Source organism: Aethalodelphis obliquidens, unplaced genomic scaffold (assembly GCF_003676395.1).
Source record: "Aethalodelphis obliquidens isolate GAN/ISIS:26980383/991018 unplaced genomic scaffold, ASM367639v1 scaffold3, whole genome shotgun sequence".
Classification (NCBI taxonomy): Eukaryota; Metazoa; Chordata; class Mammalia; order Artiodactyla; family Delphinidae; genus Aethalodelphis; species Aethalodelphis obliquidens.
Window position 1 is genome coordinate 51,413,248 of NW_020837947.1, and position 18,435 is coordinate 51,431,682.

The window sequence follows — 18,435 nt, forward strand, 5'->3', positions numbered from 1 at the left end:
GCTTAAAATAGACAAACTCTATTGAGAAATACATACATTCTATGAAGTTTGGGTATTAAAAAACAAAAGGTGTTGTTTCTGGGAGATACTTGGCAGGCTATGCTTGCATATATAAAGCACTTAGGACAGTGCTTGGCACAAAGAAAGTATTAGCTATTATCTTACCTTTATGAACATAACTTTCTGGTGGGGAAAACAGACAAGTAAACAGAAGATGGATAAGATCACTGCAGGCTGTGATGAGTTTCCTGAAGAGGTTGAATGCCGTAGTAGAGAATAATGGGGGAGGGACCTTCTTCATGTAGGTGGTCAGCGTGGACTCCCTGGAGAGGTGATGTCTAAAAATCAAAAGCATTCCAGGCAGAGGCAAGAGCAGATCTCAAGGCAAAGGTGAGACAGAGCTGTTGGAAGGACAGTGAATAGAGAGTGGGGAGTAGGGAGAACTCTGTGACATGAGGCCAGAGAAATAGGCAGGACCCAGGTCTTGCAGAATCTCGAAGGCCATAGAGAAGAGTTTAGATTCTATTCTAAGTGCAATAATAAATCATTTTAAAGATTTAGGTGGAAGGGTGAAATGATCTGATTTATGTTTTTAGATCACTTTTGCTGAGGAGATTTGGCTAATGGAGATTTCAAGTGGAAGCTGGGAGACCAGTTACAAGGTTTCTCCATTAATTCAGGTAAGAGATGAGGTGACATTGAAGATGGATAGAAGTCAGGGATGAGGGTTATTTTGGAGGAAGAATGATTGGACTTGATGTTGGGTGAAGGAAACAGATGACTCAGGGATGACACTTGGATTCCTGGCTCTGATAACTGGGTAGATGGTGGTGCGTTGATATAGAGAGGAAACTCTAGATATAAGGATGTTTGCAGAGTTATCTCTAAAGTCTGGCCATATACACACAAACCCATAAATGTAGAATTATGTTTGCCATGTCTTTTGGGAGGTATCATTATTTATAAGTGGCGATGTGGCTGCAGAATGAATAGATGGTGTAGAGGTTCCTCACAACATGGCACAGGAGAAGAAGCCTGAATTATGAAGGTTTGCTTCAGACCCTTTTCATAGCACCTGGTGACTTTTGCTTGGGTCCGTCCTTGTGGTATCTGTTGTGATACATGGCTTTTTGTTTGTTTTGCCTTATTGGTTGGAAGCATGAAACTAGTGGCTATTTTGGTTATATAAGCTAAACATCAGAGAGGTCTGCCATTATTCCCCAGTAGGTCACATCTGCAGTGTGTCTGTTCCCTCTCTCCTTGCATATTAATAGAGCTATGGTGGTTAGGAATAAATGACCATTCTGAAGAGATTAAGTGTAGGATACTTTGGGGTGAATGACCCAATGAAAGTTGTAGCCCACCCCCAAATGTACCACTTTGGAATAAGGGTTATTTTGAGCTAAAGGCAATTGAGAGAACAGAGATACAAGAAGAGCTCTCTGGGCTTCCCTGGTGGCACAGTGGTTGAGAGCCCGCCTGCCGATGCAGGGGACACAGGTTCGTGCCCCGGTCCAGGAGGATCCCACATGCCGCAGAGCAGCTGGGCCCATGAGCCATGGCCGCTGAGCCTGCGCATCCGGAGCCTGTGCTCCGCAACGGGAGAGGCCACAACAGTGAGAGGCCCGCGTACTGCCAAAAAAAAGAAGAGCTCTCTGCCCTCCCTCTATTTACCTAAAAGCAGGACATACATTTGTAAAGTTGTGCCCCTCCCCTTTCTACCAAGAACGACAGAAGATAACTACTGGAGACAACTCTAGACCCTTACCAGCCCAGAGATGGCACCAGAGGAATCTACATAATAAACCTGACTGACTCTTATCTTCCATTAGTTTCCCCATATGTTTACTTTCTTACAATCTGCTGCCTTAGAAACTCAAAGTCCTTTTCCTTTGTCTTGTCAAAGCTCTAAAAATTTTTTGTTCTTTTGCTAAGATGTTCTATAAGCGCAAGTTCTAACCACCTCTTTGAGCTACTCATCAACTTCTGTGTTTATTTTTCCTCTTGTTAGTCTGTCTCTTGTCAGTCTAATTTGCAGGGCCCCATGCAGAGATCCTAGTAGGGTAGAGGGAAAAAGATTCTTTTCCCTTCCCTACATGACAAAGAGCAGAAAGTGTACACTGAGAACCCCAGAAACAGAGTAGTTCTGGTGTAGAGAAGACCAAGGGCTGGCTGCCTCATTTACTAGCTGTGTGAGCTTAGCCAGACCACAGGCATAACTGAGCCCTGGTTTCCCCATCTGTGAAATGTTTTCAGGGGAGATGGGAAAGTGAAACAAGAATTGAATAAGATAGATTATGGTGATAGATTGTTATAGAATCTAGAGTCTGTAGATTGTTACAGAAACAACCCCTGAAACTCAGTGGCTTAGAGCAACCAAAGTGGATTCAGATGTGAATCAGTGGAGGTTCCCCTCCTTCTGAAAACCCTGAGATCATTATTTTCATCATCTTCTGATACAGCCTGAACATGTGGCCTCCAAGATTATTGAAGAAAGGGAAGAAAGGATGCAGGACTGCATGGTATATTGCTAATGTTCAGATGTAGGAGTGGTTTATGTCACTTCCATCCATTCCCTACCAGCCAGTACTGAGTCACATGGCCCCAAAGAACAGCAAGGTATGCTGAAAAATGTAGTTTCCCAAGTGCCCAGTAAGAGAAAGATAAAATGAGATTTGGTAAAATAATGGCATTGTCTCTATCATATGTAGGTAAATGTGTTTTATAAAATGTTATCTCTAGCTTTTCTCTAGTAATGATAATTTGAAATGACTAAAACAGGAAAAGAAGTTAATGAGCAAAGGGTATAAATGAGCCACAAGATGGATAACCCATCTCTGAATAATGGGGAGATAATTGCCCTTTTAAGATGGCACAGAAAAGAGGTCTGAGGAGTAAGAGTGGAAGGTGGAGGGTTGGAGACTGAGAACTGGAAAGCGATAAAATGTCTTAGTTGGTAAAGTTCACAATTGTGATGAAAGTGTGCCTGGAGAAGGAAGTTTTATGTCTGAACTAAAAGCAAACGACATTTTTATGAGCCAACAGTTGTGTAGCCAGCAGAAAGGTAAAGTTTACAATGTTCATCTGAGGGCAAGAAGTTCCAAAGTGAAGATCTTTTCTGCAAATAAAAAGAAAGAGCTATCACTGGAAAACAATTCCAAGTTAAATGTTATGGATGAAAGACACCAATAAATGGAGATTTGCAGGGTGACTTATGCACGTTAGAAAAATTAAACCATGCCTCATCTTCTGATGTTGGAAGACATGGGACAAGAACACTGGCCGTCAAGGCTCTGCTGTGAGATGTGTGTCACCTTTCTAAGACCGTCTTGTCTCCTTTAAGAAGGAGAAATCAGAGTCCTTATGTAGGGGAGAAAAAAATTTTTCCTTCTACCTTTCTTTGTTCTCAGCTGAGGCCCCTATAACAAAAGACAGATTAACAAGAGAGGAAACAAAGAGAAGTTTATCAACATATCTACCTCACGGAAGCATGGGAGACACCCAGGGAAAAATGAGGAACTCCCTGTGGGGCTTCGAACTCCGGCTTAAATACTATCTATGGGGAGGTTGGTTATGAGGAAGTTACCAGGGAAAGCACGGTCAACAGGGTAAGCTTTGCTGTGAAGTTTTCTGTGATGCTTTCTCCATTGACAAGAGTCTACTGTGATTTAGTGAACCTTCTCTTCCTGGTACAGAAAGGGACACACCCTTACACAGGGAAATTTTCTTTCTCCATGTAAATTTCCCTTATGTAAGGGGAACTTCAACTCTATTTTCTGAGCTTCTCCTGTGTCTGCTCTTTCTCAAAATAATCAGCTGAAAATAATCCTTATGCCGAAGAGGCATGTTTTGGAATGACACATTCTGCCATCCTTCTCTAATATACTCCCCATCCACCTCTCTGAGCATCTCTCTGCTCACCCTACCCCAGCCACAGTGGACGTTCACTGGTTCCTTGAATATTCTGGCTTTGCTCCAGCCCCCCGACATTCGCTCCAGCTCTTCCCTCAGCCTAGAAAGCTCTTCCCTGCGATGTGGTGTCCACTCTGCGAACTCCCCCAGCTTCTCAACGACGCCTACCCTGTCCATTCTATTTAATACCTTCAAACATACTGAATAGTTACTGTTTACAATGTTTATTGTTTGTTTTCCCCACTGGAATGTAAGCTTCCCAAGGGTAGAGATTCTTTATGATTGCTTATTTCACTGATGTATCCCTAGTAGATGCACAAAATATTTGTTGAATTGAATCATTCACACAAATTACTAACTAGCTCCTAATGGGTTAAGTGACATAGAGGTTTGTTTTCCCCAGAAACAACTGCTGTGAACAGAGAGTGTTTGTGTTGCCCTAAATGAAGAGGCAGGAGTAGGGGTGGAGAGGGTACGGCAGGGAAACCAAAATTAGGGGAGAAAATCAGTGTGAACATTTGAAGGGTCTTTCTGTGTCGCTGATTTTGTATTTCAGGCTATGGCCGATGGAGATAGCATTATTTAAACCATAATTTTTAGTTTTTAGAGTAATTTGTTTGGAATGTTTTCCTTTCCTTCTAAAACAAGTGAACTCTGTGAAGAACATAAGCTTCAGTTTCAGCCTAAGACAGAAACCTTTAGGTGGAGATAAAATAGAAACCAGCACCTTTATTCAATCTTTCACTACCTGGTCTGTTTGAAGAGCGGACGTGTTTGGACAATGATGCTTAATGAGATCATTTCTGTTACTGTTTGTGAAGGGCTTAGCTTTGCCTTGTTCTCCTTTGGGGCTTAAGAACTTGGACATTTTAGAATGCTTTCTTAAAATTAAATATAGAGTTTCAGTTGCTTTGATGTGGTACAAGGGGACAGCAAAAAATGCTGTTGAAAACAATCTCAGAGCTGTACTTGAACAGCTCCCAAATCCTTGTGAAAACACAAATACATATGAAAAGTCAACATTTTATGCATAAATTACATTTTATACAAAATTACATTTGAGCTTGTGGTGGGGTCTGTGGTGGTTTTGTAACATTATCTCTGTTCTAGAAACCGTAAGCTTTCCTTTGAATGAATGCCCGAATTCTTACCTTTGCTGCAGTGATTAGCTAGTCCCAGTATTTAGGGTGGAATTTGCATGCGTTTAGCATTCCTTTAAATTCCTCAGCCTGAAGAAGAACCCCTTTATCCTCTAAGCACAGGTGCAGTGGACACTTTTGCATCATTCAGCTATATTCCAGAAGATTTGGAGGAAGTTAGCTAGGAGATATGTCTGGGCACTATGGTCTAGCCTCAGGCTCTAAGTCCTAGAGCTACCAGTCTGTACTGTTTACCATGCCCTACACTGGGCCTTATATCAAAATTAATTGCACCACCAGATCCTAGCCATTAATTTTAGTATATCCAAACTATGTAAGAGCAGTGAGACATTTATTTATAATTTTGCTTCAATTTGAAATTCTTTACCCAATAACGTTGGGAGATTAGCTCCCTGATACTGCTTTATTAGAATGTCAGCTGGAATAAATAGCTCCTTCACTACGTAATTACTTTGTCGCAACAATCAGAACTTGAGTAAGCACGTTGATAAAAGTGAGAATTAGATTCATCTTATGCTAAGTCTGATTAGTTTGCCCTATAGTTTTTTTTTAAATTTTTATTGGAATATAGTTGATTTACAATGTTGTGTTAATTTCAGGTGTATCGCAGAATGAATCAGTTATACATATACATGTATCCACTCTTTTTTAGATTCTTTTCCCATATAGGCATTACAGGGTACTGAGTAGAGTTCCCTGTGCTATATAATAGGTCCTTATTAGTTATCTATTTTATATATAGTAGTGTGTATATGTCAATCCCAATCTCCCAATTAATCCTCCCCCTCATCCCCTGGTAGCCAAAAGTTTGTTTTCTACATCTGTAACTCTATTTCCGTTTTGTAGGTAAGTTCATTTGTACCCTTTTTTTTGTTTTGTTTTTGGCCACACCGTGTAGCATGCGGAACTTCCCCGACCAGGGATCAAACCTGTACTCCCTACATTTGAAGCATGGAGTCTTAACCACTGTACCATCAGGGAAGTTCTGTACCCTTTATTTAGATTCCACATGTAAGCGATATCATTTCCCTATAGTTTTGGGTACAATTGATCCCTTCTTCAGCGATGCTAGTGGTGGTCGTGAATATATTCTCTAACCTTGGGAAGAATAAGCTGAAGGGTTTTTCCTTGAGGTGAGTGATGTGCGGTTGGTCATCTGTGATGCGGGAGTCACCTTGCATTCTGAATTTAAACAAAATTGTCCCTAATTGTCAGTAAAAGATCCGTCAGGCAGAAAGAAGTCTCCTAAAAAAAAAGAAAGAAAGAAAGAAAGAAGTCTCCTAACTTGTCTTGCTCAGAATTTAGGCAGGGCAGTGCCTGAACCAACCTGTTTGTTAGGCAAGAGAATTATTTCTGAAAGGACCTCCAGGGAGAGAAATACCCACCTCTCCTGTGCTAATATAGATTGTATTTTACCTTCAAATTCTCTGAAGGAAGAGAGAGCCATGCATTGATCACCCCCTGGGATGACTGAGAGGCCTGGAGTGTGAATGGCTCACGGCTCCCAAGATAGGAGATTGTCAGCCCTCCCTGTGAGAACTGTGAACAGGATAAGAGAAGGAAGGAGAAGAAAGCAGTCAGATTAATTGGAAAAGCAATTTGAAGGTTAAATCTTGCCAGAAAAAAGAAATCTCAAGGTTGGATAGAAAATTAGTATTTCCCAATCCTGAAAGTGTCCAAAAGTTGATCTTTTTAAAATTTCACGTTTTACTGGGAGTTCCCTGGTGGCCTTCTGGTTAGGATGCTGGGCTTTCCCTGCTGTGGCCCATGTTCAGTCCCTGGTTGGGGAACTGAGATCCCACAAGCTGTGCAGCGCAGCCGGAAAACAAACAGACAAACAAAAAACCATTGTGTAAAATTTCACATTCTACTGGTCAAATGGCAAAGAAGCCAGAACACGTGACAATTCAGTAGTATTTACTAATACATAGATATAAATGTTTTATTGTCAGCTACCTGGAAGAAACGTCTAGTAACAGGCAAAGAAAACCCTACGGGGCTTTGAAATACCCTTCCTTCCTCAGCCACCATCAAATTAAACACCATGTCACCACAGTACGTTGATTTAGTTTGTGATAGAAAAGGTAGGGCAGACCATAAAAAGTAGCTAAGAATTAATGATGTCTGTCAATAAGTGATCTTCTTCAGGACTTTTTGACGATCCCAGGACTGGGCTGGACCATTCTTGGGTTTGGGGTAGTTGTCCAATGGAACCCAGGGCGTAGCTGGACCCTATCATGTGGGATCATTCAAGTCAGCTACACAACCTGTGATGAGGTCACCAGCAGCGGCAGCAGAGAGAAAGAGAGAGAGATTTTGGAAAGTATATATTATTTGATATACAAATAAAAAAGTGTTGATGTAGTCATCATAAGAAATAGAAAAATTTTAACTCTGACATTTATTTTGTAGTTTAATTTTATTTTGAATTACGCTGGTGGGGGACAGTTCACCTTTTTTTTTTTTTTTTTTTTTTTAAGTGGGATCTTCCTGGACCGGGGCACGAACCCTCATCCCCTGCATCAGCAGGTGGACTCCCAACCACTGCACCACCAGGGAAGCCCCAATTCACCTTTTAGGTGACTCTTCTTGGCCTTTCTTGCCCAGCCCGTGGCCCAGTGAGAGTGGCTCCATTACAGCTGATTTTATAGGTGCCTCTTCTTAAACTGTAAAAGGGGTTATTTTTTCCCATTCCATGGTGCCTAATCAAGAGAGCCTGGAAAAGGCAAGAGAGTAAGTGATCAAAACACAATTCCTGGGGGCTTCCCTGGTGGCGCAGTGCTTGAGAGTCCGCCTGCTGATGCAGGGGACGCGGGTTCGTGCCCCTGTCCGGGAGGGTCCACATGCCGCAGAGCGGCTGGGCCCGTGAGCCATGGCCGCTGGGCCTGCGCGTCCGGAGCCTGTGCTCCGCAACGGTAGAGGCCACAACAGTGAGAGGCCCACATACCGCAAAAAGAAAAACAAACCACAATTCCTGGGACTTATGTTTGGCAATAGTAAAAAAACCAACAAATGGGTAAAACCTACCCAACGAGTTCATCCTGTTTCCACAGGGTAATCAGGGCAAATGTGAGACTGTAAAGTTTGGAGAAGATATTTCAGGCTTCTCTTTGGAATCACCACTTCTTGGACCTCTGTTATTTAGATTACTTTCTTGGTCTTTCTGAACCCTTGCACTTATGTGCACATGTGATCCTGCCCATGGAACCCCTTCCAGTGGTCTGGGTTGCATTAGATAGTACCATCAATTTATTTGATAGAGTCCAGAGCTCAGCCAATGTGGAAAATAATGAACTTATCATTAAGATGTAACCGTATCCGTTTTTAACTCTCTTAGATTTGATTTATTCCTTCTTTTTGCACTCAGTGTTCATGGGCTGATGAGGGTCAGCTAGTCGTGTGCTCATTGGAGTGTTCTCTCTCTCTTTCTCTCTCGGGCAGTTAAAAATCTGCAAACTGCATCCAGATTCTTTTACAATGCTCCATCCTAGGTGCTACGGAGGCAGGAGCAGGTTTTATTTCCTGGGCTCAGTTCTGTGGCTGTTAGGAGTTGATTCTCCTTAGGACTCAGATTGTCAGGTTGTTTCAGGACTCTTGGGTTTGTTTGACTTCCTTCATAGGACCTCGGGAGTTTTGATATAGAACTGTACTTTTCTCCAGTTTTCAAGAGAAGTTTTCTTCTCTTGACAAAGAGAAGACTTTGTCAAGGAGACAGGGTGGCTAAGGAGAGAGAACACATTGATTTAGAAAAACAGATGGATCTTTAGGAGAATGAAAAGACAAGCCACAGGCTGGGAGAAAATATTTACAGGCTTGGAGAAAATATTTACAAAAGACACATCTGATAAAGGACTAGTATCCACAATATATAAAGAACTCTTAGGACTTACCTGGTGCTCCAGTGGGTAAGACTCCACGCTCCCAATGCAGGGGGCCCAGGTTTGATCCCTGGTTGGGGAACTAGATCTGGCATGCATGCCACAACTAAGACCCCGTGCAGCCAAAATAAATAAAAAGATAATAAATAAATATAAAAAATAATAAGAGCAAAAGTGTTAATTTAGAAGAAACCGAAAAACAAAAAAAACCCCAAATATATAAAGAACTCTTAAAACTCAGCAATAAGGACACAAACAACCAATTGAAAAGTGGGTAAAAGATTTGAGCAGACACTTCCCCAAAGAAGATGTACAGATGGCAAATGAGCATATGAAAATATCATTAGGGAGTTGCGTATTAAAACAACAAGATCTAAAAGAATGCACATCTAAAAGAATGGTTAAAATCCAAAACACTGACAATACCAATGCTGGCAAGGATGTGTAGGAACTCTCACTCATTGCTGGTGGGAATGCAAAATGGTAGAGCCACTTTGGAAAACAACTTGGCAGTTTCTTCCAAAACTAAACACACTCGTACCCCACGATCCAGCAGTTATGCTCCTTGGTATTTACCCAAAGGAGTTAAAAAATTATGTTCACACAAAAACCTGCCCAAGGATGTTTACAGCAGCTTTATTCATAATTGCCAAAATTCGGAAGCAACCAAGATGTTTTTCTGTAGGTGAATACATAAACTGTGAGACATCCAGACAGTAGAATATTATTCAGCGCTATAGAGAACTGCGCTATCAAGCCGTGAAGAGAAATGGAGGAACCTTAAATGTATATTGCTAGGTGAAAGAAGCCAGGCTGAAATGCACGCGTACTGTATGATTCCAACTATGTAACATTCTGGAAAAGGCAATATTCTGGAGATAATAAAAAGATTAGCGGTTAGCGGTTGGCAAGATTACTGTATGATTCCAACTATGTAACATTCTGGAAAAGGCAATATTCTGGAGATAATAAAAAGATTAGCGGTTGGCAGGTTGGTAGGGGAGGAAGTGATGACTAGGTAGAGATTAGGGGATTTTTCAGGCAGTGAATCTACTCTGCGTGATACTGAAACAGTGGATACAAGACATTATACATTTGTTGAAACCCACATGATGTACAACACAAAGAGTGAACCCTAATGTAAACTATGGACTGTAGTTAATAATAACATATCAATATTTGCTTATCAACTGTAACCAACGTACACTAATGCAAGATGTTAATAATAGGGGAACTGAGAGAGCAGGAGGGGGTATATGGGAACCCTGTACTTTCTGCTCAATTTTTCTATAAACCTAAAACTGTTTTAGAAAAAATGTCTACTAATTAAAAGAAAACAAAAAGATGGATCTGAAAAGAGTGTGGGAAGAATGATGCCATTAGAGGGTCAAGGGCAGTATGGCCAACACTGATCTGAATTTTTCTGAGCCACCACAAAGGCTGATCCCTGAGGTGGTGTTTTCACCACCAGGAGTCCAGTTGGTGGATTTAAGTTACTGGTCAGCTGAAGAGCACTCCACTGTCACCATCTTAGAACTACTGATGATAGCACAGACTTCCATCTCAGAGAGACAGGGGAGGAAGAAAGGTACTTTTCAACTGAGTTTAAAGGCAAGAAGTAGATCCAGAGGCTTTTGTAGCCTGTAGCATTTGAAAGCTCTTCAAATAAACCATCTCAAGTACTGGAGTTGCAGAAAAACTTGAAATAGGATGTTTATGACCTTTGATTGGTAGTTTGTTCTGCATTCACAATATTTACCCCTCTGTGTGTGTGTGTGTGTGTGTGTGTGTGTGTGTGTGAGTGTGTGAGAGAGAGAGAGAGAGAGACAGAGACAGAGACAGAGACAGAGACAGTACCTTCTTGAGAGCCAGAGACCAAAAGGAAGGAAGGAAGGATTTTCATCTTCTCTAATTCCTTGTAGTGGCAGAGTCTAACCTGATCAGGTCTTCCTTCCTTCCTTCCTTTCCTTCCTTTCATTTTTGGCTGCATTGGGTCTTTGTTGCTGTGCGTGGGCTTTCTCTAGTTGCGGCGAGCAGGGGCTACTCTTCGTTGAGATGCCTGGGCTTCTCATTGCGGTGACTTCTCTTGTTGCGGAGCACAGGCTCTAGGCACGTGGGCTTCAGTAGTTGTGGTGCATAGGCTTAGTCGCTCTGTGGCATGTGGGATCTACCCAGACCAGGGCTCAAACCCGTGTCCCCTGCATTGGCAGGTGGGTTCTTAACCACTGCGCCCCCAGGGAAGCCCCTGATCAGGTATTTCTTTTTTTTAAATAAAGCATTTTATTTTATTTTAAAATTTTTATTTATTTAATTATTTATTTTTGGATGTGTTGGGTCTTCATTTCTGTGCGAGGGCTTTCTCTAGTTGTGTTGAGCGGGGGCCACTCTTCGTCGCAGTGCGCAGGCCTCTCACTACCTTGGCCTCTCTTGTTGTGGAGCACGGGCTCCAGACGCACAGGCTCAGTAGTTGTGGCTAACGGGCCTAGTTGCTCCGCGGCATGTAGGATCTTCCCAGACCAGGGCTCGAACCCGTGTCCTCCCCATTAGCAGGCAGATTCTCAACCACTGCGCCACCAGGGAAGCCCTCAGGTATTTCTTTTACATTGATTTCATGCAGCTACCCACATGTCTTAATCAGCATGTCTCTATAGTTACATTCTTTGAGACCACATCCTGCTTCTTCCTTTTCCCACCTTGCCACATTTTTTTTTTTAAAGAAAATGCTGTTAGTACGTTCAAGATCTTTCCTTTGTTGTCACGTGGCCGTTACACTGTTTATTACATTTTCTTCCCTCCCTCTTAAGGGTACATCTGTCCTCTCGGGATAGATGGTGTCTACTTCAGCCTCTTTGCTGCTGGTTTGGAGACACAGCTCTGGGGGTTTAATTCGCCTCAGTCCGAGATGACCCAAATATCTTAAGGGAGTAAAAACAATAGAATTATCAATTTTCACAGCGTTGTACTCGACACTTTTAGAAGGCAAAGGCTACTTTCTGAAGAAAGCACATGAATGTCGTCTTAAGGAGACAACATTAAGGCCGGGGAAGACCTGGTTCTTGCCCCAGCCAAATGTGTGACCTTGAGAAAATTATAACCCGTCCAAGCCTCAAGGGCTTCATATGTAAACTAAAGATATTTTTCCTGCTGAAAGGCAGAGGACTTGACCTTTGCTTTCCTGAGGTCTTGTCAGATTTAAGGTTCTATATTAGAACCTAAGAAACACTATTCACCCGGATGGATGGATAGATCTTAAGTGTCTCTAAGGCGAGTTGGGTCATATTTCCCTTGAATACCCCACAGCACATAGTATGCTATTAGTAATCTTAACAGCTACCCTTTACCGAACAATTTATGAGCCACTTACCTGCCTTAAACTTGTGGAGCAGTGGTTACTATGGGGAGAGAAGGGAGGGAGTGGGCCATGGTGTGGCGTCAACTGCCCACCCAGGGACTCCAGCTTCTGAGGGCAGGCAGCCCTCCTGGATTAGCAAGCTCTGCCCAGGAGCTGGGGGAGAGTGGAGGTGAAGGCTTGAAGATCTTTATCTCGTCTTTTGCTACCGTCCTGAGTCTGACACAATGCATACACAGCTTCAGGGCAGAGGCAGTCATGATCTGGAAATTAAGTGTCATCGGAAAAAAAGTTAACTATTCACAGCATTTCCTCTAATGCGCCTGTGAAGCCGAGCTGCTAGGCTGTTTGGGTTATGAGTGGAGAGAAGCATCTGAAAATTATCCACATAAGAATGAAAAATGTGAATAAGAACGACAGGCCTTGGCGAGAGTGTTGTCTAATGAGGATCTGAGAGTGTTTCTGACAGTGTCATCCCTCTTTCCAGGCTGCACCCCCCTGCCATCCGGAAATTTAAAATGACTCTTTAAGATGTTTCACATTCAGATTTTTTCCCCTGCCACCTGGTGCTGAGATGGGTCTGCAGGTGGCCTTGGTTTAGGTTAGATTGGCCAGAGAAGCTTTTCTCTGCAACCAGAATCAATCAGTTCTTCAGGCGGCCCGTGGGTTTCAAAAGATCTTGCTGAGGGGAAGGATTATGCATAGCGATGGGCAAAGAGTTAACAGCAGCAAAGACTTGCTGAGTGTTTGAAATGCAGGTCCAGTGGCTCTTCCTAATAAACACAAGGCACATCTCTAATGGCTAAGAGTTTACAAAGTGTTTTCCGATCCATTGTTTCACCTTTATTCCCATGCTAACCTACTAAGCCCAGCATCGTAAACTAGTGTGATCTTCACTTAGCGGAGAGGAAACCAGAGTTCAACTCACTTCCCAGAGCTAAGAAGGGCAGGGCCTAAGTGAGAATCCAGCTCATGTAACTCAATTTGTCTTCATTCTAGCCTGTTTACCACCAGCAGCCTCCCCTCATGTTACCTCCCTGCCCCCCTCCCATCCCCCTGCCCATCCTCGACTTGAATAGGAAATTTGAGTTTATCGGGTTCAGGTGCAACAGAAAATGCATCACTGCTAGAAAGCCCAAGAGCCTTTTTGCATTTTGCCTGTATCTTATGGAGAGAAGTACAGCCTTTTATTATCTATGGGACCCGAGCTCAGTAGATTCCAGGAAATCTGACTTACCAATACATGAGAAAACCCAGGAAATAAGCCACGAGATAAATAGCTTACCCTTCTCTCTCCGCCATACCTTAGGATCAGGCTGTCATGGGAAAATAAGTGGAGGTGAGGTATTCGCTGAATATATAGAATATTAATTTCTTCCTAACTGTATAAAACAAAGTTCTTCATACTGTAAAAGCGTATTTGGAACTCCCCAAGCACATTCAAAGGAAGTATTCGGTTCTGGCCTGTTTCGTATTTCTATCAGCAACTTGAAGAGTAATGTAAAGGGAACGTTCACAGGTTGTTCAGCTGACAGAGGTGGGGAGGGACGGCTGATATGTCGCGTAGGGACAGAGGGGCGAGCAACCGTGCCAGGAGGGGCAACCTCACACCTCGATGCGTCCGTGTCCCTGTGGACACCCCATCCAACACCCGCAGCCCTCAGATCCTGGGCCTATTCCTTCTAAGGAGTTTTGTCTTCTTTGATATCATGACCATGTTCTGGACCTTGCTGTTACTCTGAGCTGCTCCCCCTGGTACCCCTCCAGCACCACACTCTCCAAGCACTGTCTTGCACGATTCCATCTCGCGCTCCCATCTCTTGCACTACACCTGTTCTGAGCTTATCGTCTCCCTGTTCCTAACCATTCCTTTCCCATCTGCATTAGCGAATGCTACCACTTTTCACCCAGGCTCCAAGCTGGAAACTTGGGCATGTCCCTACCACTCCCTGCACGACCCCTGAATTGAATATTGAAGGGAATCAGAATATGCCACCCCCGAACACGCCACTATAGCATAGGAATTGTTTTGAGCTGAAGGCAATTGAGAAGCCAAAATGCAGAAAAAGCTCTCTGCCCTCCACTTGCTGTCTAGACGCAGGACATAAATTTCCCTTTGTGAAGGTGTTCACCCTCTCTTCTCCCATAACGGGGAGAACAACCCTTATCACTAGAGACAGACCGTTGTCACTGTCATCAGTCTGCACAAATAAACCTTATGAAAATAATCCTTGTCTATCATTAGTTTCCCCCATATAATTACCTCCTCACAATTTATAATGCCTAGAAGCCCAAACACTTTGTCCTTTGTCTTGTCACTTCTTTACATATTTATCATCCTTTGTTAAGTGGTACATAAGTCCCTGGGTCTAACTGCTTCTTTGGGTCTTCACTTCTTATCTATTAAGGCCTCCTGTGCACATTAAAAAAAAAAAATTAAATATTAACATCAAATAAAATTTGTATGCTTTTTCTCCTGTTAATCTGGTCTTTTGTCAGTTTAATTTGCCGGTCCCAGTCACAGAACACAGAGCTGAACACAGAGGGTAGAGGAAAGTATTTTTTCCTTTCCTACAATATGAAATTTGGGTTTGTCAGGTTCTTTGCTCTCCACACCGATTGGTTACCAGATTCTGTAGATAAATCTCTCTCTTCTGCACTGTCTCCATTCCCCTGATGGCCCCATGTCAACACTTTAGATGTAATTGTTACACCTCCCAGGCCTGCTGGAGGATCTCACCAAAAGCCACCAAGAGAATCTAGATTCTACTTTCAGAATCCCTCTTGACGGGCTTTCTGCTTTTGTGATTCTCATGATCGCTCAGCCTGGATTGTGGCACTACACCGACTAGCCAGCTGCCTGGAGTGGCCTTGGCATCCCCCAAGGTAGGGGGATCGAACACCCCCTGGCCCTGCCTGAGGTTAGACCTTCATTGCATCTTGCCTAGATTACAGCCAACACCCTCTGGTCTTCCTACCTGCCTCTGGTTTTGATTACCTCGCTCTCCTGCCTCAAACACCAGGAGACACTGGAGGTGGGGATTCGACTGAGCCAGAGTGAGGCTAACTGAGTGAAGTTCTAATCAGAATGGAAGAGAAATAATGGAGTCGAGAGTCTGGCAGTGGGGAGAGGACATCAGGTTAAAAACATGAGAATCAAAAGATTGCGGCGTCTAGCCTTGTGGGTGATGGATCCGCCTGGCTTCAAGGGACAGAGATGGGGTGAACTGGGGGTGAAATAGTAAGAATGTTTTTATTTTGTAGTATTTCTTTTATTTGGGGGACCCGTTTTGGAGAGGAATTGATGAATGGGTAGACAGTCTCTGATAAACGGCCCCCTTGCAAGCCTGTGCCTCCCTGGGGCTCAGGCTTCCTTGGAGGACCTATGATAGGAATGGCTTTGTGGTGTGTTAGCTAGACAGTGCCTTGGTTGACCCCCCAGCATTTCCCCATGACCACCTCTGAGAGGGTATGGAGTCAGGGAGATGGGGTAGCGATGGGGTGAAGAATGGAGAAAAGAGGGGAGAGAGAGACTGAGTCCTAGGCCTTAGGAGCCCCGTGGGAGGAGAGGAACAGGACAGCTCAGCAGGTGCCGTGTGGGCCCGTAACTTAGAATCGGAGAGGCTAACAGCCATCTCAGTGGAGGAACACACACTTGACAGCAAAGTTCCCCCAAATTCCTTCTGGATGCCCCTAGAGACTCCCTGGAACCTAGACAGACACAACCCCAGGGAAAGGGCAAAGAAAACCCAAACTGACTGAAATTGAGTTTCTGCCACCCAATAGAATGGGGGCTCCTACTGGAAAGTAAATTGAGACCTTAAAAAACCGAAGGGCATTTTCTTTCTTTTGTTGGGGATAGAGCTCTGTACCCACCTCAGGAATGACTGATTTGCTGGCAGCAAGCTCTCTGAGAGCAGGAGTGTGAGTCACTGATCTGCATGTGCCGGGCACCCAGCACAGCACTGGCAAGGGTAGGGGCTTGTTGTCTTCGACCACGTGTAAGAACTGCCCTTCATTCCGAGACATATATGTGCCCTCGGCTGCTCTCTGAAGGGCTGTGTCCAACTCTGAACACCTTGTTTCTAGAGGCTGAGAACATAGAGAGGATTCTGAAAAGGGTGGTTAGGATACTAAGAGGTTATGAAAATTTCCAACTCACACCTGTGCCCTGAGCTCCAGAAATTTATATCCACTGTCTCCTGGACAACTATTTTTGAATGTCCTATCATTCCCTCAAACCTAAGGTGTGCAAAAATAAGCTCAACACTTTATCCCAGGCCCGCCCCTCTTCCGGTCTCAGTAAATATTCTACCCTCCATTTAGTGGACCAGGCAGAACCTTGGACATCATCTTTGATGCCTCTCTTTCCCATAGAATCTTTAATTTCACAGTAGTAATAAGGACAGTAGTCACGGGTCACTTTCATTAAGCCCTTATGATATGGCAGGCGTTGTTTTAAGAGTGTCACGTTAATCCCTTAATGACAATGCTATGAAGTAGGCATTGTATCTATCCCTTTTATGAAGGAATGAACTAAGGTCAGGAGATTAAGTAAGTCAAAGACATAGTATTAGTGAGTGGTGGAGATGGAATTTGAATCTAGGCAGTACAACTCTACATGTCCTGAGCTCTTCACCTCTGCACTCAGCTGCAGTTGGTTTTTCCTTGTCTTTTCTACTTTAGAGTATAAACTCATGGAGCAGGAGTTTCCTTGTTTATTATTTTATCCCCAGAACCTAGTAAAGCACCTGCCCCCAAATCGATGCTTAATAAATAAATGATGATTGAATAAATGTTTGAAACACGAGCATATAAGGAAGATCAAGGAATGTCCTAGTGTAATGAATTGTATAGGTGGATAGGAACTTAGAGTTTTTCCAGTCCTGGGGATATTTGGCCTGGAGAAAAGATTCAGGGAGGACGTACAAAGTGTCTTCTAATATCTGAAGAGCTGCCGGATGGAGGAAGGGAGACACATTCCCTGGAGCTGCCACGCAATGAACCTCAGCAGCTGTCTGGGAAAGGGGGTGGGAGAAACTGTGTGTCATTGGAAAGAGTGGTACAGCAAACTACAAAACATTAAACTCAACGTATCTTTTGTCTGCTGGGAGTAAGTAGGTTTGGCAAGGTGGAAAAACAGAGTCCCAGGAAAGCTGATCTCAGCTGACAGTAGGGAAGAACTTCTCCATCTCCTGGGGAAAGGGTCACTGTAGAGGGAGGCTGCACTTCCCCCTCACTTTTGGATAGAGTCCGATGTTGGCTTGTGGGGTTGGAGCAAAGATCTGAAGGAAACTGCCTCATCCCAGCTTTCAGCCTTCCCAGGGGGCAGCCTCAATCCAACGACAGATGGATGCTGGAGGCCCAAAGGCCCTTTGCCTCCATTTGGGATGTTTCTGTAGGGTCTTTCCAACTCCAGAGCTCCCCCAAGGCTGAGCCACTTTGACAACTGCCCAGTCCTCCCTCCCTCCCTCCCTCCCTAGGGTGTAGCTCCTGAGAGCTGTCCCCACCTGCGTCTTTTTCCTAAGGCTGCCCTGGCATAAAAAGTGTCACAGACTTGGCTTAAAACAACAGAAAGGTATTCTCTCATGGTTCTGGAGGTTAGAAGTCTCAAGTCAAGCTGTCAGCAGGGTCATGCTCCCTCCTGTAGGCTTTAGGGGAGAATCTTTTCCATACCTTTTTCTTAGCTTCTTGTGATGCCAGCAATCTTCCGTGTTCCTTGTAGATGCATGACTCCCATCTCTGCCTGCGTCGTATCATGACATTCTCCTGCTGACTCTGTCCAGATTTTCTTCTTCTTATAAGGACGCCAGTTATATTGAATTAAGGGTCCACCCTAATCCAGTATGTTCTCGTTGTAACTAATTATATCTGCAACGACTCCATTTCCAAATGAGGTCATATACACAGGTATGGGGGTTAGGACTTCAGCTTATTTTTGGGAGTGAGTGGAGCACAATTCAACACACAACACCAACAAATTTCCTGCTTGCAAATCTCTATCTATTTTCCAGGGAATCCGATCTGTGACACTACTGGTTTACTTATGATTCTGCATTCCAGACCTACCGTCATCGTCCCCCAGAGTTTCATGGCTAACTCTTAGTTTTCCCATATTTAGTGCCCTCCCCCCATG

General features: G+C 43.7%; 1 pseudogene; it reads left to right on the forward strand.

The window, feature by feature from the left end:
• Positions 1-18,435, forward strand: part of LOC113613100 (60S acidic ribosomal protein P1 pseudogene) — a 251,948-nt pseudogene that overhangs the window by 122,798 nt on the left and 110,715 nt on the right.